The following is a 25,468-nucleotide window of genomic DNA, read 5'->3' on the forward strand; positions in this document are numbered from 1 at the left end:
AAGGCTCACCTCACAGCCAGGCAAGTGTCCAAGACAGGGACCCTTCTCTCTGTAGGGCAGAGGTGGCAGCCAGCCCTCTCAGTTGAATGAACCATTAGATGCTTGCACAGCTTTCCCAGGCAGATTGTAGTATTTTGAGCTGCAGAGAAGGATCCACCTTGACTGGGTCTGTTTAGTCACAGTCATGCCAACACAGGCAAAAGCATAACCTACAGAAATGCTGGTCATCTTTCCAGATGCACCTCATCCAAGAGACGCAGTAGCTGAGGGCTTGCACTGTGTCCAGTGGATGAAATCACTCCTCTGCCTTACAAGGATGCTGAAGAGGAACAAAATACAGGAAAAGGGATTTTTTGAGAGAGGTGGAAATCCAAGACTATCCTAGAAAGGAAGGTCAGCCTCTCTCTAACTGTCACCTTCTTGTTGGAAAAAACAAATAGGGAGGTTTAATAGACAACACCTGGAGCTCACTTGCCCATCTCGCAGAAGTGATGGTTACAAGATACATCACCTTAACAGTGAACATGAATGCAAGGGCTGAAACCCAGCACCTTTCAAGAAAGTCAACACTAAATTAAAATCCCATTTTGTGGCCGGCTTCCTAGCTGAAAGGAGTACATCCATGATGATGTCCGAAAAATCCCACTACTGGCATCTCGGAGTCTGAGCAGCCAAGCATGAAGGTTCAGGATGCTGAAGCGCGGATGGAGCATCTGCCCTTCCAACTGGGAGAGGAGGTCCACCATCGAGAAGAGGCGCCAGGGAGGATTAATGCAAATGTCCAGAAGTTCTGGGCACCACTTACTCCAGACCTAGTCCGGAGCGATCAGAATCAACTTGGACCCGAACAGGCATAGTCTCCTGAGAATGAGCAGTATGGCAGGAATTGGCAAGAATGTTTGAAGCAGATCGAACTCTCACTCTATCGTCAGTGCATCCCCCAGAGCTCCCGTCCAAGAAAATTCTCTAGAGCAGAACAGCTTGCACTTCCTTTTCACACTGGAAGCAAAGTGGTCCACTTGAAGAGTACCACAGAATGAGAAGATCTCCTCCAGAACTTCCTGGCCGAGCTCCCACTCGTGGATGGCTGAAGTTTGCCTCCTCAAGGCATCTACTCCGACGCTCTCTGATCCCACCAGACAGCCTGCTATCAGAGAAACCTTGTCCTCCAGAGCCCAGAACCTCAGTCTCATTGCTTCTCTGTACAGAGGCAAGGACCCTACACCACCTCACTTGTTGATGAGGTAATGTGTGGCCACTGTGTTGTGCTTTAGGAGCAGCACGCATATGCCCTGTAAAGAGGGGAGTAAGGCAAGCAGGGGCAGTCTGATTCCCCCCCTTAATTCCAACAAATTCATGTGCTCCCAAGGCGCAAAGGGTTATCACATTCCATTCAGCAAAATTGAGGGTGCCACTCAGACCCCACTTGGTCTTACCCTCAAATCCTCATCTATTCTTCTCCCTATCTCACAGTCACCTTTGTTTGCCTTCTACTCTCCTTCCTCATCTTCCACCCACAGTCTTTCTTCGCTCTCCCAGACTCTTGCCTCTTCTGTACCTCTGATATGCCTATCGGCTCTGCCTACCTCCACCCTTCGATATTACTCCTTAATACGCTCTCTCTCCCTTTTCTCTACCTAACCAACGCACTCTCCACACTACTACCCCTCTCTCCATACATCCTCCTCTACATTACTACCTATTTTTTCACAATATTTACTGCTACCCATTACTCCACATTATTACTACTCCACCAACACCTTCCTCCTCAACCAGCCTCCTTTCCCTTTCTCACACATCCCTCTTTCTCTCTCTACTCAGCCCTAATAGCCTCACTCACACACAATTCACAACCACTCAAACCTCAGTAGCACTCTCTCCCACCAACCAATACCTCACACATGCCTCTAACAAATCTTCTCCGCGGCCTTCTGTTCTGTCCTTCCTCTGCCTGTTTTCTCAGTCGTCGTGCTCCTCCCATTTGAACTACCCATAACGTCCTGTTTCCTGCCCTCCCTTTTATCCTCTCCATCCCCTTCGATTGGCTAGCTTTTGTTGCTGGTTCCCCGGGATAACCACTGGCTCCTTTTTTTTCCTGAGAAGGTGGTACAAATTAGAGCATAAGCCTGCCTCCTTTTCATTTGCATGTCCGCCGGTCTTCCGCTCTGGCAGCGCACCAAAGTCAATCTCTGTTCATTTTTGTAACTCTCAGCGGGGAAATGCTGTTCCCCCAGAGATGCTGTGCCAAGGCCTCTCAACAGGAAAGTTGAATGGCCTGGAGTGGAGAGGTCCTGCTTGGCCGCTCCGTACCCTCTCTGGCACCTGTGGGTTGCGAGTGTGACATGCTCTCCCTGTGCTGTCCGACTTTGCTGCTCTTCTCCGCTCTGGCCCTCTGGTTCGTATAGTGATTGGCTGCTGCCGGGCTGATTCTCTGCTTTCTCCGGCTCTTGGTTCTTAAGCACTTTTTCTGGACTGTGACCTGGTGTAAATGCTGCTGTCAATGCTGCAGAGCAAGTAGGTTCTAGGAGACAAAGAGAAAGACACTGGGCAGAATGGGGATGTGCAGGCAAGGGGTGATAGTGGTACTGTTGGCATTGAACTAGGCACAACAATAAGGGATAGAGACTGGGGCTCTGTCAACTCCCTCACCTCATCTCATCTCTGGAGTAGCTCAGCCTCAGCAAAGCCCTAGTGTAGGCCTCCCAGCCCAGGCTGAGAGGGTTACTCATCTGCTCATGAAAAGGCCAGGCAGCCGACTATCACATGTACAAGCCAAGCTTCTGGACATGCTCTTCGATGGGACAGATATGTTTTACCCCAAAGCGGAGGAGATCCTTAAGAAATCCAAGAAGTCCAAAGCAATTGCCAAGTTGCTTGTGTTGGCAATCCAGCTGCCATCCGAATCCATTGCCAGGGGACATCCCTTTTATTGCCAAAAGAGACAAATACTGGGGAGCTGGGGAGGGCAGAACGGGTGGAAGGGGTGGGCGTGGCTACAGAGCAATAGGACGCTCTTCTGAGGGGCTCCTGCCAATCCGTTATAATCCTGGGCACTAACAGCGGCCAAACGTCATGTTCATGCAATTAAACGGCTGCTTAGATGCATGAAGTGGCTGACCGGACGAGTGATCGACCTACAGGCCAGAGACAGAGGCAGATCGAAAGAATTATGCATGATTGAAAAGGTGCAACCCGAAGAGAAACGGACAAACAGGATGGCGGTGGAAGAAGAACAAAGGATCTAACGTATGCGGGCGGATGCAGGGAGAGTCACCAGGGGACGCTGTGCGTCATAGTAAGCATTACGGGAGAGACCGATGCAGCAGAAAACCCACTACGGTCCAAGGTGAAAAGCTGGTTCCTGGGTAATGGACCCCTGAGGTGGCAAGGCAGAGAGAGGCACGGTGGAGTTGTTGTGGGCAGGGGGTGGAGAGGGCAGCAGTGTTTCCTTTGAAGAGCCACAGATCGTACATCAAGGAGAGGCGGTGTGCAGAGACCCTGACTACAGTGGGGCAGGAATGATGGGGCTCAGTCAACTGGCAGATTGCGCATAAAGCCGTCAGACGAAGTAATTACGAAAGCTGGTGAACAAAGGCAGTGAACAATAAGCAGCTTCCACTGCGATCCGGCTACATAAGCGTGTGAGTCAGCAAAGTACAATAAGCAGCAATTGGTTTCCATTCTGGTCCGCCGACAGTAGCGAACATAGCTGACGATATGAGGGTAGCGGAGCAGTGCGGGGTCCCATTCCAGTGTGGCACGCAGGACGAGCAGGGCCCGACGTGAGTAGGTGTACTGTGGGGTGCTCCCACTTTGGTCCGCCGGAGGGCGGAGTGCTGCATGCACAGGCATTCGACGGCAAACCCGACTCACACTTACTCACACTTTGTTTGTTTGTTTGTTTGTGGAATTTGGTCCACCTATATAGAATACTCAGCGGCAAGCCCCGCCCATGGCTTCTGAGCAAGTTTTCTGAATGTGGATTCATGTGGGACACTTTGTTGGATGTATTCTGCCCTTCTAGGCCCACGGCTAGGAGCGGAGCCTACTGAGGAAGCGGAGGCACATGGATGAAGACTCTTTTGCAGTCTGACCTGAGGGTGGCCTACAGTGTGCACAATAACAGGCGGCACGAATAACGCACCACAGCTGGGCCCATAAGGAGTGTCAGAGCACAGGAAGGAGTAGGCACAGCAGGGTGTCCCCCTACGGTCCGGACCGAAGTGAGAGGCGTTGGTACTTTCAACACGCAAGGTATGTGGGCAAATTCTGCTATTTGCTGCCAAGACTTTCGAGGTGGTAGCTGATGCAGACGAACCATGTGAATATAGAGGTACAGAGACTGTGTGAGATGAGGCATTGTCTGCACTGCAAGGGGAATAAACACTGTGTGGCTGTGGAGCAAAGGTGGGGACCAATCCAATAGTTAAAAATGGCATGGGGTTGGTGCTGATGAAACTGGCAAACAGTCTATGGTCTACAGAAAGGAAACTAAAACCCTACAGCGGCCTAATACTACAGAACTTGAGGGGAATGGTGCATGAGAAAGCGACTTTAACACTGCTTGGTATCACAGACAGGCTGCTAGTCGCAAGAGCCCTGGAGGGTCAGTACGTGTGGTAAAACACGACAAGAGAAAGGAACCACCTGGTGCAACTCCAGATTAAGTGATAAAGCAACAGACACACCAATGACTTTCTAGCTGCGAGTGGACATACACTGTAGGTGGCGGTGGGCAAACACGCCAAGCTCAAGGGCCCCCGCTACGCAACCCACGCGTGAGGTGCAGATAGGAGCACAGTGAAGATCCATGCCAAGTGCCCTCGAGGGCAAGAGAGTGCACAGGTCAGCGGAGTAGCTGAAGAGCGCAGTAACACTGGTTGAGTCAAGCATGTCATCCAAAGCCAGCAAAAACAAAGGGAAACAATCTTCCATGCACACGTTTGCTAAGCCTGCTCAAGCACTGGAAAACATGAAGACGACCCCAGTGAACCGAGAGGCAGAAGCCCCCATGAGCGGAGATCAGAAAAGTTTAGAAGCCATGGCAGCCTTGAAGTCCTCATTGAAATCAAGATAGACGCAATGAGCATTGATGTAAATCTCCTGAGACAAGATGTGAGGTCATTGGCGGAACGTAGAAGTATGCTGGAAAAGGAGGTGCAAACAAATAAGAAGAACTGCAACGAGAATACAAAGGAAGTCTCAGTGTTGCGACAGCAAATACAGAACCTGGAAAATAGAGCAGAGGAAGCAGAGGGACGAGCCAGGAGGAACAATGTGCAAATTATCAGGCTTCCGGAAGGCGAGAAGGGCGCAAACCCAACAAACTTTATTGAGACCAGGCTGCTGCAGGGAAGCCCCGGGGGCCCTCACACAGGGCTTCACGGTAGAAGGAAGTTGGCCTACGGATACGCACATGGGTGGACTAGTGAATGCAATGAGGGAGGGTGAGAGCGAGAACCACTAGATGATATGGGGGAACTTAAAATAGCAACTTGGAATATTAGGGGCCTGAACAGCTACATTAAGAGAAGCGGAGTAATGGCATATTTGAAGCGCCAGAAAATAGATCTAGCGCTACTGCAAGAAACTCATCTTATTAAGGAAAGACAAGATACCTTGGTACGGAAGTGGGGATGAGTGACATAGGGCTCACATAACATATTCAGCTTATGCCAGAGGGGTCCTATTATGGGTGACACCGACAGTCCCATTCAAGGTCCTTCAGACCTTCATGGACACAGATTGTAGGATGTTAGTACTACAGGGAATGGTGGAAAATATGTGTTATTAATACGTATGCTCCAAATCACGACACAGCAACCTATTTTAGATCCTTATACCTCAAAATAGGCTTGTACAGGAATAGTGCAGTGACATGGTGGGGGGGTGATTTTAACTGCACGCTGGACCTGGCAATGGATCGAGCGGATGGCAAATTCACTCATCCAGCCCGTTCAGCTAAAACTTTAAACACGCTATTACACGCATTTCAGTTGGTTGATGTCTGGAGGATGATGTGCTCGCAGGGCAGATTATACTTTCATTATATGGCTCTTAAGAACCTCTACACAAGGTTGGATTATATGTTTGCAGGGGTAGAAGCTCTGGGAGAGCTTAAATAGGCTGAATATAAAGCAAGAGTCCTTTTGGTTCATGCCCCTCTGTTGGTTACTTGGCAGTTCGTTCCAACCCGCACTTCCCCAAGCTTGGATCCCGACATGGAGACTTAGGGTTGAGGATGCAGGGTTTCGGGAACATCTGAGGAAAGAGGTGAAAGAATATTTTTAGCACAATACGGGCAGTGTGAAATCTGCAGGTACACTGTGGGAGGCATTTAAAGTAGTGGTGAGGGGCAGCTATTGTGAAATCGAAAAGGATACAAGAGGTCATTACACAGGATCTACAAAAAGCAGAAGACAGACTAGAAACTATAGAGCAATAGGGAGATGGGTCCCTAGAGGAGGCTAAGGAGGGGTCCCGCCTGCAGCAAGAATGGCGAGAACACTGGAACAGGTTCTGAGCTACAGGAAATATGTAGAGAGACAGCATGCAGAAGGGGACAAGCCCTGGCGGAAGTTAGCCTGGCTGTATAGGAATGAGAATAAATGAGAAACAATTGGAGCGATTGTGGGAAAGGATGGGGAATTGTGCGAGACGTAGGGTAAATACATGTGTTTACGACTATTACAAACAGTTGTATGGGGAAACCTCAGAGTTTGACATGTTAGAGATAGAATAAGCACAGTTAGAATTTAGTCTCCCCAGGCTAAACATGGAGGAGAGAGACAGGCTAGAAGGCCCCATCACCATAGAAGAACTAGAGTATGTGATAAAAGAGCTACCGACGGGCAAAGCCCCAGGAGCGGATGGGCTTCCCAGCAAATTCTATAAAGAATACAAGGCGGAAGTACTAGCCCCAATGTTAGCAATGCTGGATGATATGCTGGACGATGCGCTGAACACATGCAAGCTGCTCTGGTCTCAGAGAGTCGATAATTGTATCCCTCCTTAAAACAAAAAAGCCGGTTACGGACTGTGACTCATATAGACCCCTCTCATTACTGAATCAAGATGGGAAGATTCTTACAGCTTTAATGGCAAATAGGCTTAAGCCGGCCATCGCTAAGCTTATACATTCGGACCAAACAGGATGTGTCCCACACAAAAAATATTACAAATAACCCAAAGGTGATGCACAACAGTTGACAGTGGCATTGCTCAATGTAGTCAAGGTGCTTGACTCAGTCAGATGGCCTTGGCTATTTGTGATGCGAGAGAGGTTCGGTCTCGGACCCACATACGTCAAGTGGGCACGGTTGCTGTATAATGAACCGATAGCAAGGGTCAAAACAGGCACAATTATCTCAGAACAATGGCAGCAAAGCAAGGGTACAAGGCAGGGGTGCCCGTGGTCCCTGATGCTGTTCATTTTAGCTTTGGGGCCATTAGCAGTCTATTTATGGGAAGAATATGGGTTGGCTGGTATAGTCACACCGGGAGGGCAACATCTTATCTCATTGTACGCAGATGACATGCTCCTGTACTTGCAGCACCAGAGATGAATTTGCAGTAAATCCTGGATGTGATGGATCGCTATGCGGCCTTGTCAGGCATAACAATTAACCCACAGAAGGCAAGTCTGTTCCCTTTGGAGAGATATGCTGGAAAGCCCGCGCACATCTTGCCGGTGCTACCAATTAATTGGGAGGTAGACACATTTAGGTACTTGGGTGTGGACATTTATCATGATCCTAAAACGGAAAACACACAGAACACAGTGAGAGCAGTAGACGAAATAGACAATTTCATATCCTTCTGGGCCAGATTGCCCCTGTCCATGATGGGGAGTGCAGCATTGCTGAACATGGTGGTGCTGCCGAGGCTCCATTATTTTGCAAATGTCCCGTTTGCGATTCCGAAACCCTTTTTCAAAAGGCTGAACAGTATATGTGGGAGCTTCCTATGGCATAATTCGAGGAGCAGGGCGGCACTGAGAAAGCTTCAGAACTCGTATGAACAGGGGGGAATAAAGGTGCCTAATTTCCAAGTGTATTTTGTTGCTAACCAGTTACAATTTGTGGCCAAATAGCTGTCTGATGAGCAAACCCCTGAATCACGGTTGCTGCAGGCAGTTAGGGCTCCGTTCTTTCTGAAAGAAGTGATGTGGCTAAGTGACCCTTGTGTAACTCGCCAAACCTTGCTGCTGAAGCTGGGGTGTGTAATGTGGCGCAGGGCTTGCCAATTACTGGGGAACACCACACCGTATTCTCCATAGATCCCGTTGGTGGCGCTGGAAGAGAGGATAAGCAATTGAGGTTAAATGTGAGGAAGTACTGGGAACCAAAAGGAATGGCAATGGTGGGATATGTGCTAAAGGAAGGGTCACCCAGGGAGTTTGGGGAACAGACAGAAGACACTGGGGAAGCCAGCGGCAACACCTCACGTATTCCTGCCTTTTAAGGAATCTTAGATGCAGATGGCCAGAAGCCGCGGCGCCGTTGCAGCCGGACCAGACGATAAAGACATTTTATGATGTATCAGAAGTAGCTCATGAAGTCTCGAGGATATATGAGCTACTGATGTCCAAAATGGGAGATGCATTATTGCAGACGAGACGAAGTTGGGAGGCAGACTTGAGGGAGCCAATACCAGAGGCAATGTGGATTAGAGCTATAGCGCACCACAAACAGGTGTTTAGAAATGCACGTTTACAATTGATTAAATTATATGTAACCAATAGAGCAGATCTGACCCTGAATAGAATAGCCAAGTTCAACCGAGCATCAGCACAGTCTCCTGGGGGGCTTTACAAGGCCCAAAAGAGCAAAGCATGTGAGTAAGCTTAAGGATTTGGCATACATACTGTTAAAACGCGGGATAGCGATGGGATGGAAAGCACATACGAGGCCAGTGGTGCAGGTATGGTGGAGGGACCTGCTGAGATGGGTAAACGCAGAGACCGTGGTATGGCAAGAAGCAGGTGGTCGGAACACGGAACAAAGCGATGGGGGGATGGATGCTTGGAGGCAGTTGATAGAGTTGGCCACCTCTGACCAGGGTGCTATAGAATTGGAGAATAGACCTGCATAGGAGGAGACTGATGCTAAGGTGGTCGCTAATGAACAGAGTGGTGAGGTGGTGGAAATACTGAGTGCAATGTAGGCCGGGAGCGGGGGGAGTGCGGGAAGCAGACGATCAAGACAGGATGCAAAATGTGATGTATATGTTTATGCAAGTCCGTAAGTTACTGTGTTTATAAAATAATAAAAACTGTTAAAAAAAAAGATGAATACTCTTAATAATGCCCACTCTGAACCTCTACCCGCTCTTCAACCTATCATAAGCACCCAGGGTTTCAATCAAGTGGTTAGCTCAGGCAGTCAATACTCTAAGGCGGCCACATTCAGAACTTTACCTACCTGAACGACTGGCTCATTCGAGCATGTTTTCCGAACTGGTGTCAGTTCACCTGTTACAAGCTTGCCATCTACCGACATTATGTGCTTTTCACTCAAGTCCAAAAAGGGCCAAACCACACCACCTCACACGCTCAAGTTTATGGGGTGATTCTGTACAAGTGCCCAGAGAGCCTTCTCTCACAAAGGTTCATTTCTGAATTTTAGGAAGGTAAGCCTCAATTTGGAAATGTCCTCAAATATAGAGGCACATTACCCACTTTCTTGTCAAGCAAGCAGGTATGTCAAAATAGTATGTACTTCGAATTGGTAGCTCCAATCCTTCTGGTTGAGTAATTATTTTATTCTAAATGGGGTTCCATCAACCCTTGTTCGCTTGTATCCAACTTTTTTTTTATAGTTGAAACCTGTTTCTCCAGCTATTTAAAACTGTACAGAACTGTTGTTCTTTGAGCTCAGATAATGGGACAAATAAGGAGTTAGGCGGTGGATTAGACACTTTAGAATACAGAAGTAGTGTCTTCCAATTAAGAAAAGACTGTAAAGATTTTAAACCAAGCTCGTAACAGCAGGCATGGGGACTCGCTTAAGCAAATGTAAAGTTTATCTCCATTTATTGCCCTCGTTTCTCAACCAATCAGTATTCGCAAATCTTGTTTCGGCAGCGTAAATAAGACGGGGAACAATTTTCCCTTTGCTAAAGCGAACAAGCATAACAATGAAAAATTTCCCATATTTATAATCAATTTTCCTAATTTCAGTTATAAGTGACAGAGATTTGGTGTGATGTTATTTCTCAGCTAACTTTGGACAATTGTTTTGTTCTATGGTAACCTTCAGATATTTCCAATTTTCCACCAAATTCATATGTTCCTTGTTTATAATTTGCTTTTCTTGCTGCACCGTGGATGTCAACCTGGTTGCTGCAGTTATTGAGGAGCCCCTGTAGCGATACAGACACCTTTACAAATGAGGTGTCACGTTATACCGCTTGGCGTCACGTGATACTGCTAAGATACATCACACACACCAGCGGGACGCATTTCGTGTTCCGAGTGTCAGCGAGAAGGAACTGAGACTGCCTGTGAGGGGTCAGTAATGTGAGGCTCACAACAATGTTTAGTTTTCTCAAAGTTTGACATTTTTATTTAAACAAAAATGGAATATAACCCTAACTAAACCTACTCTGCGACGGGATTCGCTACCTAGTCTAGAATCTAAGGGAAAATCTCCTAGCATACACAAAACAAACTCCCACACTAAACAACAAAGAAACATTCAAAACAACATAGAAAAAACAAATAAAAGGTTACCAAACAACCAGTATCTTGGATGACTTCTACTGGTCCTGGGCAGATCTTGCTCCCCCAGGAATGTCCCAAAGTCAATTCCTTCCAAGTAAAAGAAAGTCTTAAATCAATTCTAGAAAAGCTCCCAAAAAAGTTCAGTCAAATAAAAATCCACTGGTAACAGTTCCTTCTTCTCTTGATGAAAGGATTCCCTTTCCAAGTTCCACAAAGCAAACAGCAGCAGCAATGGAATTCTTGGATAGCCTCCTTCCAGGAAAAAATTTGTAAAGTTGAAGACAAAAGTATAACTTTTTTTTAACTCCTCCTCTTCGTCTTCTTGCAAAAACTGCAGCGTCTTTCATATACAGTTTGTCAGGATGCTTCTTGCTTAAGGTTTGCTCTGTCGCCAGCAACTCATGTCTGCTAATAATACTGTGCGAGCAGGCTCCCTTGCCCCACAGTTGACTTCTGCTTCTACTACATTCAACTACTACAGTTCTGAGAAAAGTATTGGTGACCACAGTTCCACTACTGCAACTTAATGTGTTAGGTAACTTCAACAAAACTCTTCGACCTCTACACATTGACAAGGCACTCTTCTCTCTTGTATGGCAAGAAAGGGCAGCCTCTTTGCCTTTCCATTTGGTCTTGCAGCTACAATAAAATCTGTCTTTAGCTTCCAGACAATTTCTTCTCAACTTAAACAGTCTCAGCTCTACAGATTTTAAATATGTTCCTTTTAACAAGTCCCCAGCTCCCTATACACATTTTCTTCCAGAAGTTACCCCCAAAGCGTACAGTGCCACTCTTTGGCTTGGATAACTTTGTCACCCTTGTATCAGATGGGCCTGGGGTTACAACAGCTTAATCGATTCTCAAACAATGGTGTTCAGTTCTTAAATTAGGTGGATTCACTTGAACAGTGTTTGGTCTACTGGCTTGGGTAGTACTTGATCTTTGTTCAACTTAAGCCACTTCTACTTCAGTGTTCAGTATGTTACAAGAAGCAAATGTCTTACTGGAAACGGAATTAGGCACACCCGATTTCATTTTGATCTTGAACTGCCACTTCAAAAGATGTGTGTTTCCTGCTTTCAGTCAGCGTTAGGCGTTAACTTATGCTTCCAAAGTAATAGGGATACACTATTTCATGTGCAACCTCTTCTGATGTTAAACTGTGCTTGTAATATTTTTTGAAAGTCAAATTCTGCTTTCTTAAGTTTACCAGCAATGATGATCTCGTTAAAGGCGTACGCTCGGCAACAAGTTACTTCTAACAATGGGGCAAAGAGACGCTTTCTTTACGCTCGAGCACTCCAGCTTTTTTAATATAAGCGCAGGTTGTAATTCCCTTGCTAGAATGACTTCCCACTTCTAAGAAAAACTTTTACTCGCTTTGATGTGTACGCGAGTATATATTAAGCTGGCTACAGTTACCGGCAGGGTATTTTTGATGACTTTGAGTACAGAGCTTCCCTTTCTCGACTCGACAATCACAGCATCTGCGGGCTGCTTTTTCTTAATGTCTTGGATTCTTCTACTGCTACTGCTACAGGCACTCTTGGGACCCACACGCCTCTGATGCACAGGTGTTTCTGATCCGTCCTCATTAAGGAAGAGACTTCCACTCTCCAGCTTCCCTTAGCTTGCTTCTGCACACAGGCCTTGTGTGGAAAGCCAAACTTCAGCTCTGCATTCACAGAAATTAGGCGCACCTGGAAAGACTGCCTGTTTCTTCCAGAGTCTTCCAATGCAAACCACAGCCAAACAGGGTTTGTGATCAGAGGACCAACTCAGAGCCTGGAGGTGAATTCTGCTTTTCCTCTGCTCCAGCATCCCTTCAGGGGTCACACTTCCTTGTGAACTGCCCGCCTTGTGCTCTACTACTTCTGCTACTGCCAACCTTCCAGCTCCGGCTCCAGCTTCTTTCTATTGGTCCCCCATGCTGCAGCCTTTTATGTCCCTCAGGTGGGTTAATTGGTTTCAGGTACAGGCCCTTAGGACTAATTGCCTGACCTTGCCAAAAGCTATTAGGCTTGCTTGCCTGGCCTTGCATCCCACATGCCTCTTCAGCCCTTTTCTTCTTCACAGTCCCTGAGGGATTCTCGGAAATGCAGTCCACTTTAGAAACATTTAATTTTTCTACTTCTTTGAAAGGTTTAAGGATGGGTTTTCCTCCCTTGATATTATTAAAAGAGGAGGTATGACTGGCCACCAGGGGGCGCACGGATGAACGTCCTCTCCGTGTGAGCACCGCCCCCATGGTCCCAAAATAGCGGCATGAGCCCCCGCTAACGGACCCCCCCACTCCGAAAGTGAGAAATCTCGTGGTCTGAGGAGACCCCCCCGCCGCGGAGACGAAACCCGACGAAAATCGGGCCCGTTTTCAGCGAGAACGAGGTGTTTCCAGGAGCGCCCGCCAGCTGCATAACAGGAGACTCGAACGCGACGGCCTCTGTGACGGGCCTCTCTGCCGGCGACGGTTCGCACCCCGGGCCTATGGAAAAGGCCAGCCGCGGGACCGCAGAAAGGTGACACCCCCCAGGACCGGCACATGAGCACGGGGTAAGTGAGGACCCCCACCGCGAGACTCCGCGGCGCCAGCGCCCGTGCCCCGGCGGCGCCGCATGACACGCGCACCTTCCTCACTGCTGGAGGTGCGTGCGGGGAGTTGTGCCCCGGGAACTGGACACGCTCCTAGACACGCTTTAGAGAAAGCAGGGCGCCGACCTCTGCAGCTGCTGCCTGCTGGACCCGGACCCCCCATACTGGTGCTGCTGCCCCCGGCGCCACCGGGGGTAGCGAGGTGTTTCTACGACACGCTTTAGAGAAAGCAGGGCGCCGACCTCTGCAGCTGCTGCCTGCTGGACCCGGACCCCCCCATACTGGTGCTGCTGCCCCCGGCGCCACCGGGGTAGCGAGGTGTTTCTACGCACCGGGCTGCGCCAGATCCCGGCGGTGAACCCCGAATCACGGCGCACGGCCCCAGACCCTCCCTCCTTGCTGCTGAGGTGCGGACGACGCCCCCGGGGGCTGGAAGGCCGCGAGACGCCACATCCAGGAAGGACACAACCCATAACACAGTCTGTATAAAAGACTGATCTTTACATGATCATTGCCCATAACTGCTGACTGCCCTGCCATACGCTCCCTGCGCCAAATGCCACACTGAAGGGACAAGGGTAACCCGCTAGCCCAGCACTACATACGGAGCAACCCCCGCCTAGACACGCTTCTGGACCATGTGAATCCTGCGTTGGGGACACCAAACACCGCCTAAACGTCGCGCTCTACGTGCAGTGGACTCCCAGTAATCCGGCAGGGAAGGCCTCAACAGAGACCGCCTAGAACGCACAAGTGACCCCAATTCTGGGTGCGCATAGCAGTAATACCCTTCCCCGTGACCCCCCACATCACACGAAGTGCCGAGAACAAACGATAACACTGAGCCTGCCACCTGTGCATCCTCCCAGAGGGTAGGGCCCCCTATCCAGGGGCGTGTGCCTCCTCTAACCCGGAAGTCGGCGCATGGACCCGCGCCACAAACTGGCCAAATTTGCCTACGGACCATCCCCCGCACCCTCTTGGACCATAGACACCATGGCCACGGACCCAACGGAGGCAGGTGCTGCGGCCACCAAAGGAGACATTGCCACCCTATTGTCCGAAATAAAAAACATGAGTGCCAACCTTGGCGGCAAAATCGACAAAATCACCCAGAGAATGGACAGCTTCGAGGAACGATTGGAAAGCGTGGAGAATAATCAGACCTCAATTGACATCCTTGAAACTCAGATGGATGTACGAATCCGCAACATCGAAAAAAGGGAGGTCGAGGCAAGGCTTAAGATGGATGACCTAGAAAACAGGGAAAGGAGAAATAACCTTCGCTTTTTCGGCATTCCGGAACGTGATGGTGAAACTGAGAAAGACCTCAGAGACACCATTCACGACATTATCAAAATACTAACAGCTGATGAAGACATCGATGAACCTAAGACTGAGCGCATACACAGAGCTGGAGGACCGCCTGGTGGCCCACGCTCAGTACTGGCCAAATTCCACCGATACCAAGACAAAGCCAGAATTCTTGAAAAAGCCAGGTCTGGTGGCCCGCTCACGATGGGAGGCGCGCAAATCACCATCTTCCAAGACTTGTCTTCGCTGACGTTAGCCCTGAGACGCCTCTGCAGCCCCCTGACGAAATGGCTGAAAGACCAAAACATAAGGTACAGATGGGGATACCCTTTCTCGCTTACCTTCGAACATGGCAGCAAGAGATTGATCCTACGCTCCGAAGAAGAAATCAAAGATTGTATCGCCGATCTCCTTGAAGCGGATCAGGGAAGCAAAGAGGGTGACGACGGCGAACGCCCGAGAACGCAGTGGGAACTCCAGGGCCCTAGGCGCAAGAGGGTAAAGGGATCAAGAAAATATAGGCGTCCCAACAACACACCAGAGCAGGCCTGAGCCAAGGGACCCAGGCGAAATTTGAACCGACCACAGCCATAGCCACAGTAAGCAACGTTGTCTCCCGCGGAGATCGTCACATGGCGGACCCCGCCGAATGGATGCCGCCGCTGGCGGGGCATCCCTCCGGACCGAAAAGTGATGCGAACTTCCGCGGAGGGACCAGTGCACCACACGTAACGTTGAAATTTCTCTCTTGCTTTTTGTCACTGTTGTTGAAACTGTAAAATGTTTGGGGGGGGAAAGGAGATGGGGGCTCACCCTTAAGTAGCGATGGGAAATCTGATTGGGACCGTGGGACGACGATCCCCACTGATGGTCCGCCAACGGACCATACGTTTCCACCTAGTCCGTTCCGGACGCCGTCAACGGCTGCCGACGCAGCATACCCTGTTCCTACGCTCAAACGAACGCCACCGACTATGGTGGGACACGAGAGAAGGGGAGAGAGGTAACGAACACTTGGGAAATGTACAAATATCACTGCACTCGCTTCAGGTTGTCGTATACGCGATGACACAGGGTACCAGCAGGTCTTTCCGGACTCTGGTGGCGAAGGATTCCAGTCTACAAACCACCAATGGCATCACATGAGAAGGTCAAGGGCAAGGGTCTTCTCAGAATTGGGTCGATCAATGTGAAGGGACTGAACTCTCCTACCAAGAGGTCGCTGGTAAATAGAGAATTCCGAAGGTCTGGCATAGACATTCTCCTCATACAGGAGACGAAATTTGCGAGGGGTGAGGAGCGGACAGTTCTGGGGACAAGGGGAGGCACGGAATTTTGGGGCTCTGGCCCGCTTAGAAAAGGAGGAGTTGGAATCCTCATTAAGAAAGGAGTTGGGTTTGAGTTAGAGAAGTCCTGGTCTGACGTGAGCGGACGAGCCCTCTTGATTGTGGGGAAAATTGCAAGGATTCAGGTCACGATTGCCACCGTGTATTCACCCAATACCGGACAGACCGCATTCCTCAGGAAAACGATTCCCAAAATAGTGCTGGAAACTGCAGGCCATCTCGTGTTAGGAGGTGACTTCAACCAGTGGATGGACCCATTTGTAGACTGGAGACCAGGTAACCCCGACACGCGGAACCAGCACAGAGGGGCCCGCACCGAATTCGCAGCCCTGATGGAGTTGTACGACCTACGTGATGTATGGAGAACACAACACCATGACGAAAAGGGCTTCACTTTCTACTCGAACCCTCATGGCACATTCACGCGCATAGACTATATATTCCTCTCGTCTGATCTTGCGAAGTCCACAAGCCACTCCAATATAGTCCCGATTACGTGGACAGACCACGATATGGTACTGGCTGACGTCGATTGGGCTGACCTGCCTGTCGCCGGAGGATCTTGGCGCTGCAACGAGTCCCTTTGGACTGATGTGGTGTTCAGAGGAGAAATGGAGACCGAGATTGAAGAATATTTCAGGACAAATGACAATGGAGAGGTCTCCAAACAAGTGATCTGGGAAGCTGGGAAGGCTACGTGGAGAGGCGTGCTAATACGCGAGGGCTCCTCTAAAAAGAGAGAGCGGAGGATTGTCGAAAACAAGCTACGCAGTGAAATACACCAGCTGGAGAGCGAATTGAGAGATGAAACAGAAATAGACTCCACCAAACTGGACATGGCCCACCGCAAAAGGGAAGAACTACGACTGGTGGAACATGGCCAGGTGGTGCGGAAATTGCAATTTCTGAAACAGACATACTATGAAAAAGGTGACAAGGCCGATGCACTCTTAGCTGCCAGGCTCAGAGAACGGAGAGAGGAACGCAAGGTTAAGGAGATATCAGAGCCCACTAACCCCACGACTCACCTACCCTGCTCAATACCCGAGCGTTTTGCCACCTTCTATGAAAATCTTTATACCTCCGAGCTGTTATCGGCTCATTCTGACATAGCGTCCTATCTGTCCCCAATTACCATCCCTACAGTAACGCAAACGGAAGCCGAACTCCTTGATAGTCCCATAACTGAAAGCGAAACGAGAGATGCAATCAAACGACTTAAACTAGGAAAGTCGCCGGGCGAAGATGGCTACACGGCCGGCTTCTATAAGACCTTCGCCGACCAATTGTCACCATTCCTCACGGAACTCTTTAACGAGATAGTGAGCTCTGGGACCGCCCCAGATTCCTTTAAGAAAGCCCTCATATCTGTCATCCCTAAAGAAGGTAGAGACCCCAAATTGTGTGGATCGTATCGCCCCATTTCCCTCCTCAATCTGGACGCGAAGATCTATGCCAGGGTATTGGCCGCCAGACTAGAAACTTTAATGCCCAAACTAGTCCATTCCGACCAGGTCGGATTCATTCTTGGCAGGCAGGGTGCTGACACCATGCGTAAGACTCTGCACCTTGTCCACGCTGGACACAGTCTTCCAGACGACCCGGCCCTCCTTTCGATTGACGCCGAGAAGGCTTTCGACAGAGTGGAATGGGACTTCCTGAGTGCAGTCCTCCAGAAAGTAGGAATAGGCCCCAAATTCTGTGATGGGATACGAGCACTATATGCCTCTCCCAAAGCGTCAGTCTTCGTTAATGGAGAATACTCCAGGTGGTTCGAACTGCAAAGGGGAACCAGACAGGGATGCCCGCTCTCAGCGATCCTGTTCGCACTTTCCCTGGAACCTCTGGCACAAAAGCTCAGAGACGACCCCCGAATAGAGGGAATACGGCTGGGAGAGACTGAATACAAAGCAGCGTTGTACGCTGATGACATCCTCCTTCATCTAACCAGACCTATGACCTCAATCCCTCATGCCATAGCCCTAATAGAAGAATATGGTTGGTTCTCCGGATTCAAAGTAAATATGTCTAAGTCCATCCTCTTCCCCCTCCAAGGTACCCCGGTTGAAAAGTTCCTCTCCCTTGGGCTTAAAATAGAACACGTGACATTACAATACCTAGGTATAAAGATTACTAGAACCCTAGATGACCTCTACGAGGCCAACTTCCCCCCGCTTCTCCGAAGCTTTGAAAGAGACCTTGAGAAATGGAGTAAACTGACGATCTCATGGCTGGGGCGTATTAATGCCGTCAAGATGGTGTGCCTCCCTCGCTTTCTATACCCCTTCCAGATGTTGCCGATCGTGATACACAAACAATTCTTTGTCGAGGTCCGGAGGACCATGCTGCGGTTCATCTGGCAGGGGAAGAGACCGAGGGTCTCATATAACACGCTTATTCTCCCCACAGAAAAAGGAGGGGTGGGTCTTCCTGACTTAAGGAATTACTATAAAGCTGCCCAGTTGCGCGTCCTAATCCCACACCTTAGGGACCACAAACACCTGCAATGGGTCCAGATGGATAACCACTATATGTCCCCCGCCACAGTGGCAGAATGGCTTTGGTCCCCATACCAACGGGTGCAGAGGAAAATCAGACAACATCCAATATTGACTACTATATGGAGCATATGGCGCACTGGGAAAGAGATGCGAGAAGTCACCACCTGGCCATCCCCGCTCAGTCACCTATGGTCTCCTGGCATAAATGACCATATTCCGAACCTGGAGCGATTCCAGTCATGGTATGAAGCGGGCCTTGAAAGAGTAGGACAACTTCAGAGAAAAGACTCGTTCATTACACTACCGGACCTGACAACGGCGCTGGGGATAGGTACCTTATCGACATTTCGCTTTATCCAGCTAAAAGGGGTGTTGACAAAACCTGAATGGAGAGTAAAATTGAGAAGAGACCTCACCGCCTTTGAGAAACTTCTGGACTCCAGATCAGAAATGAAAGGCCTCATATCCGTAATGTACCAAACACTCCTAGCAGCAGAAGGTGGCAACACGGAACCCCTCAAAGCCAGATGGGAAAAAGACTTAGGTGAAGAGATACTCCCCGACCACTGGGACCTGATGTGCAAAGCCGCACCCAAATCCTCCATCTCCAGCCAGTACAAACTCCATGCAATAAAGCTCCTACATAGATGGCATAATGACCCACTACGCCTCTCTAAAATGTCCCAATCCATGAGCCCGAAATGCTGGAGGAGGTGTGGAGAAAATGCCAACTACTGGCACATGTGGTGGAGCTGCCCGCACATCAAGGTGTTCTGGACTGAGGTTTTGGGATGGATTAAGGAAATAGATGATATTCACAGGGAACCCGACCCACACCTGGTTTTGTTTGGCCTTGAAAGAGATGAGGAAGAGTGGCTCCGGGTGAAAGGCCTGGCCCCCCAGCTGTTGTTGGCGGCAAGGGCCCTCATAGCGACCAAATGGAAGTCCCACCTGATCCCAGGGAAGGCCGAGTGGATCAAAATTGCTACAAATATTTATGTGATAGAAACGATCACCGCCTCCTTGCACAATAAATCTGCGAAATGTGAAACCCTATGGATGGACTTCAAGAACACGTATATCTCACCCCCTATTGCCTCCCAATCAGAGGAGCCTCAAAACCCGACCGAATGATGCCACGTCCAAAGGACAATACAAAATACAAAAAACGAGCCACCTAAGCCCGGCCGCTAACATCTTGCAATGCTTAGCCCTGTGCCAACTGCACGATACCGATACTAATGTTTGAGGATTGTATTTGTGATGTACAATAAACCAAGTGGGGGCGGGGGGAGGGTGGGAGGGAAGTACGGCAAACAGCCAACGAAACATACTCAGGTAACTGGGACTGTCGCACGTCAATGAGACTATTGGCATCTTGTTCTGATTTGCATCTCGTGCCCGACTTGCCCTCCTGAGAGATGTACAACTGTGTTTAAGTAATGTTTGCATTTTTCTGTTATTTGTAAAACCAATAAATATAAAATTAAAAAAAAAAAAAAAGAGGAGGTATAATGTTTAACCTTTTGTGAGACAGAATGGGCAGGAGAAGTCAAATATTCGTTGTTCCTTTTGCTATACCTTTTGGCTTTGTGGAGGACATGGAGATTTAGGGGTACACAAGAATGGTTCTTTGGGTTCAACACTAGATTGATTCACTTTTTTAGAATTCACCTTTCCATCCTTAGGCGGAGGCCGAGATAGCTCAAAATGGCAATGAGCCAATTCCTCCTCTAGGTTGGTGGTAAGAGTATTCCTCTTCAAGGAGAAATACTGTGTTTCACCCTGCAAACTCTCCCCACCACCCTGGGCCTGGTCTCCACCCAGGTGATCCTCCTGCAGAACACCACCCCAGGATTGGTATCCGGAAGCGTCTGCCCTCTCCTGGCCACCTGGGAGGGGACTTTAGGCAGGGTTTGACATATCCTTCGCCTAAAGACATGACCTCCCTGTCCAGATTCCATCGTCCCCTCTATTCTGTCATCCCCTACATTTGTTATCAATTTCTTTTTTTCTAGTCCCATACGTGTTCTTCTGGAAAGAAGTGTTCATGAACGCAAGAATGCTGAGGACAAAATCAACTTTTCATATGATGATTTACATTCCGATGTACATTTTCAAAGTTTGCAAAATAGGTACCGATAATCTCTTCTGGTAGCCCTGGAATGATGGCAACATTAATTCTAATAACTGACCCTTGAATTCCAATAGTAACATGGGTACAGTGATATATCTCCTGATCCCCATGAACACAGATGACTCTAATAGACTGATTTAGGTTATTAGATGGCTCTTAAAGCTGCTTGACGGCTTCCAGAATCAATTAAAGCTTTAACTGGAATACAGTTCACTAGTGCACCGTTATGTGTTCGATTTTTCTCCTCCTAGGAATAGAATGTTTATAAGTTCTATGGGATGGTATTCTTCTTGATCATAATATAATAATACTTCTTCCTGATGTTCAACCATACTATTTTCATAGGTTCTTCCTTTCTATTAGTGGGGCAGTGCCTAGCTAAATGGCCTGCTTGTCCACAAGAAAAACATAGGCTGGTTAATATTTGTGGGCTTTGGATTACTTCCACTCTCGGACTTCCCTTGCCTTTTACCGCTGAGGATTTTCTTGTTTCCCCTCCACTATGTCTAGGCGAGGGATTGGAAAAATGTCCTTGAATTGTATTCCCGTCTGCTTTATGAGAGGAAATCAATACAATTTGAGATTCCTTCTTCACTTCCTCATTTTTATGTAAACTATGTACATGCTTGCTGGCTTCGAGAAAATGTTGGGCCGTCTCTACAACTAAAGATAGATAGGCTTATTTATGTCTAAGTTGGCTTTCTGTAAATATGGGGGAACCAAATTAATTAATTGTTCTATGGTCAGTGTTTCTACTACTTCTACTAAGGTCTTCTTCCGCAACCGTAAGGGTGGTGTATTTTGAATCCTAGCAGCTAATACTTTAGGAGTGTCATCTGAATTTAGTTTGATATTGCGCAATTTCTGTTTATAACAATTCTCAGTCTGCCCCACTTTATTTAAAAGACACTCTTTAATCTCTGAAAGGGGGTGATACACTCTGGGTTAAGGAGGTGATAGGAGTTTTGTATTTCACCTTTGAGAAGGGTAGCTAAATAACATGTTTTCAATTCTGGACCCCAATTTAACTGGGGGGGGCTAACCTTTTGAAGTTGAGAAAAAGAAATTACAAGTCTTCCCCTTCCTTATACGGCTGCGAAACTCCTTTTGGAATCCCCGGTCTTTGGGCTGATGCAATGATCCTCTCCAGTCCTTCTTGGAACCTAGTCTCAGCCTGAATGTAATGTTTGGTTAATTTGGCCAATAGTTCATTTATAGTAGCCATGGAGACAATTTCAGAGACCAATTCTCTTACAGAACTCTCTTCAAGATTGAACCCGTATGGGCCCTCTAAGACGAGGTGGCGCTCTTATGGGAAGGATGGGGATGCAGAAGTTACTCAAACATCAATAAAAAGATTGACTCAGGAAGCTGGCAAAAGGCACGCTGTTTTATTAACAATTATCTAAAACAGGGAGTACAACGGACATAAACGTATGTATCATAGCAAAGTCTCAGCTATTTACATAAAAAATAAGCTTTTACAGAAAAACTTTGTCATCACTGACGTCACACTATGTGGCAAATTGTAAAACTTTAACTGGATTGTGGTAGGTCTATGTCAAACATCTACATATACTTTCTGTGGGGTTATGAGTGGATCTCTATGGTCAGGTGGGCATCTAAACCCTCCTCTAGTGCAAGTCATCTTCATTGTCATAAAATACACGTCGATGTAATGGTTCACAAACTATAGGGCTCTTTGATATATGGCCTTCTATAATTGGTTGGCACGCTTGCACCCTTCTGGAATATTCCACTTGCTAGCAGCATACAAGCTGGTACTCCAAGTGTTAGTGGGTTGGCTTGACCATGCCTCCCCACCCAATTAGCCCAACATCTATCATCACTCTTACTTTCTGTCATTCAATTAGCCTTTGAAGATGGCCTTGCAAGTCTCACAACTCCTGGGAATAAAAAGGGAGTGTGAGCATGCTCTCATCTTCTCGCCTCAGCATCGTCTGCCCAAGTCTATTTCCATCTAGGTCACGTGCCTGGAGACCACGTTTTGAGCTTCTTCTCTGTATTAAATGGTTTTAAAATGAAAAAAACTTAGCACTCATCGTCCTTTTGTTGTACCTTGGCAGGGACTCGGCTGTCTCTTGAATTCATTGTATCTCTTGAAGATTGACAACCAGTTTTCGGCTGCACTAGAATTTTGACACTGGGCCAACCAAGTCCTCTTGGATTCTTTCTTGCTCTTCGGCTACTTTTATTAACTGTGCCACACTTTCAGTTTTCTTGCTCATGGGGTCTCAGTTTTCTAAAACACTATGTGGAACATCCAGATTTCATATGCATATATATACTCCTTGGCGCATTGCCGCAATCTATTCACTACGTATAGCCAGCCTTTATGTTCTATATGCTCTCTTTACTTTCTCTTACGTTAGCTCTTCTTGGTGTGCCACCTTACATCATGTGACGTCACCATTCTGCTCTTTCGTTCATTTTCTCTTGCTCTTCAGGGATCTTCCTCCAAGAGACTGTCAGCTCTTCGTGGATACAGAAAGAACAGTCTTCTCAATGGGTACTTTGCTTCAAAGGCTGCTTTTGTTATTGGCATCATTACAGGTTTCTTGCTTGTCACTATTTCTGGTTCCCAACATATCTGCAATTTAGGGGCGGGACTTCCAGTAGAGGCTTTTGGCTCCTCCTCTACATTCCCCCTCTGGTTGATTCATCGACCACTCTCTCACCAGACTCTGCATTTAGACATCCTCTCTTGAAGAAATGCTTCTTTGGAGTCCATATCTTCATCACTCTTTTCAGAGATCCTGCTGATTTTACTTGATCATCAACGCTCCAGGTCATAAACTGGCATTGTCCACTTGGAGTGCAGTAGATCCATCTTCCCACATATTTCTTGTAGTCTCTCGGATACAGGAACTTTGTTCCTTCAGGTGCATGGATAAAGCCCTTTATACGGTCTCTGATCTGGTCATAAATCAGTTCTTTGGGTTCTAGCCCAGATTTAATATCAATCATAATCTTAATTCCTACTGCTTTCTTCGTCGTCTTGGACTGTGTGATTATCGGGTTGCTGCTGTTTTAACCTCTTTTTTCTGTAGCCAATTTTGCAGCTGAAAGTAGCTGAGTTGTACACCCCCAATCAGTGTTTGCACTCTACAAATGTTCTAATGGTTGATCCCTGATACATCTCTCGCACCACCTGGCACCCTCCTTCCTGGCAATTTCCAAACGCTTTTTGATGCAAACCCGGGTTAAACTCTATGTTATTAAAAATTGTAGTAAATGGGGATGGGAAGGTCGTAATCCCATATTTCCCTGCCAGCTTGTCCCGCATTTCTGCCACCAGCTTTGTTATGACGCTCAGGGTCATGTGGGCACGGAAGCCACAGTACCTCCCCTCAGATTGTGCCTTACCACCGTCCGGTCCATTGCCACCCATTGTTTCCCCTTGTGACCCGAAAACCGTTCTTGTGTTATCCGCAGCGGTGCTGCTTTGTAATACAACTGAAAGTTGGGGAGCGCCATCCCCCCTTCCCTTCTGGGAGACATCAATAGAAACCAACTGATCCTCGGCCTCCTTCCCCCCATATGAAATGCCCCGTAGATTTTCTCAACTCCCCGAAGAAGGCCGTCGGAGCCACCAGTGGGATTGCCTGGAGGAGCCATCGGAGCGTCACCATCTTTATTGCTGCCATTCTGCCCACCTACGAGACCCTAAGATTCTTCCTTTTCTCTAAATCCCTTTTTATTGCTGCCAGCATGGGAGGATAATTAGATGTGTACCAAACGGGAAACAATGGCGTGATTCGTACTCCCAAGTATTTAATCGCCCCTGGTTCCATGCAAAGGGCGAATTCGCCTTCAACTCCTCCAGTCGCCTGTTATTTAACATGGCGAATAGCGTTTAATAGCAAACTTAAGTGAGTTTGCCTCAATTAGGTGATAGTTTCTTAGTTGACTGTGTTTTGTGCTTAGCTTGATAGAGCATCACTCTGCATTGTACTTTTGGGTTCCCATTTGATACAGTGCTGGAAATTGACAAATTACTGGGGTAATTCCCCACGCCCCTCCCTTCGTGTGCGGGGGACAGGGTAGCGGGGGGAAGGTTGTCAGTGAAGTGAGTGGGATCATTTATCAAACATGTCTGCTATTAATTCAAACTTGCATTCCTTCTGGGCATGCAATGCACACTTTGAATAATAATTTCATTTGTCAGAATATTCACCATGACAGTAAAATGTGTGCAAAGCACGAGAGGTGTATACAGCTTTTGACCATTTTATTGATTGAGCGTGGGCTGTTCTGGTAAGCAATTGATGACTTTCAGATGCAGATGCAGATACAGCTTGGTCAATCAGATCTCTTAAAATCAAGGAGGTTATAGTCCCACCAACCTCAAAGCATGATACTTGAGAATGTACGGACAATATTAAAGGAGGCATAAGTAGGCCATCAGTCAGAGACTTTGGACAGGGTTCCAGAGATATGGTGGTGTGGCAGGGATGGTGAGATAAAGCATGAGATGCAGGTAGCTAAGCCAGTTAGCCCACACTCTGAAAGACTGTAGGCAGCAAGGAGGACTTGGTGCAAGAAGCACACTTGTTTTCATTTTATTTATTTTATTTTATTCAAATTTGTTGAGCGCACAACAGCCCAGAAGCATCGTGGCGCTTGTTACAGACATCTTAGTTGCAAAGGAAACCGTAGTTACAAGCAGTACATAAATTACAGAGGAAATATATACAATAGCAAGGCAGTATATTTACATGGCTTCCTGAAGTTTGCTAGTTATTTAGCAAGGAACAAGGTTTTCAGTTTCCTGCGAAAGATGGGAAGTGAGTTTTCCGTTCGGATGTCTGAAGGGAGAGCGTTCCATGTCTGTGCT

The 25,468-nt window shown here is 47.9% G+C and overlaps 1 protein-coding gene across 2 annotated transcripts in view; it reads right to left on the reverse strand.

The window, feature by feature from the left end:
• Window positions 1–25,468, reverse strand: part of NEMF (nuclear export mediator factor) — a 1,733,781-nt gene that overhangs the window by 662,665 nt on the left and 1,045,648 nt on the right. The gene's annotated exons all lie outside the window — the stretch shown is intronic.

Source organism: Ambystoma mexicanum, chromosome 14 (assembly GCF_040938575.1).
Source record: "Ambystoma mexicanum isolate Mex_15411 chromosome 14, UKY_AmexF1_1, whole genome shotgun sequence".
Classification (NCBI taxonomy): domain Eukaryota; kingdom Metazoa; phylum Chordata; class Amphibia; order Caudata; family Ambystomatidae; genus Ambystoma; species Ambystoma mexicanum.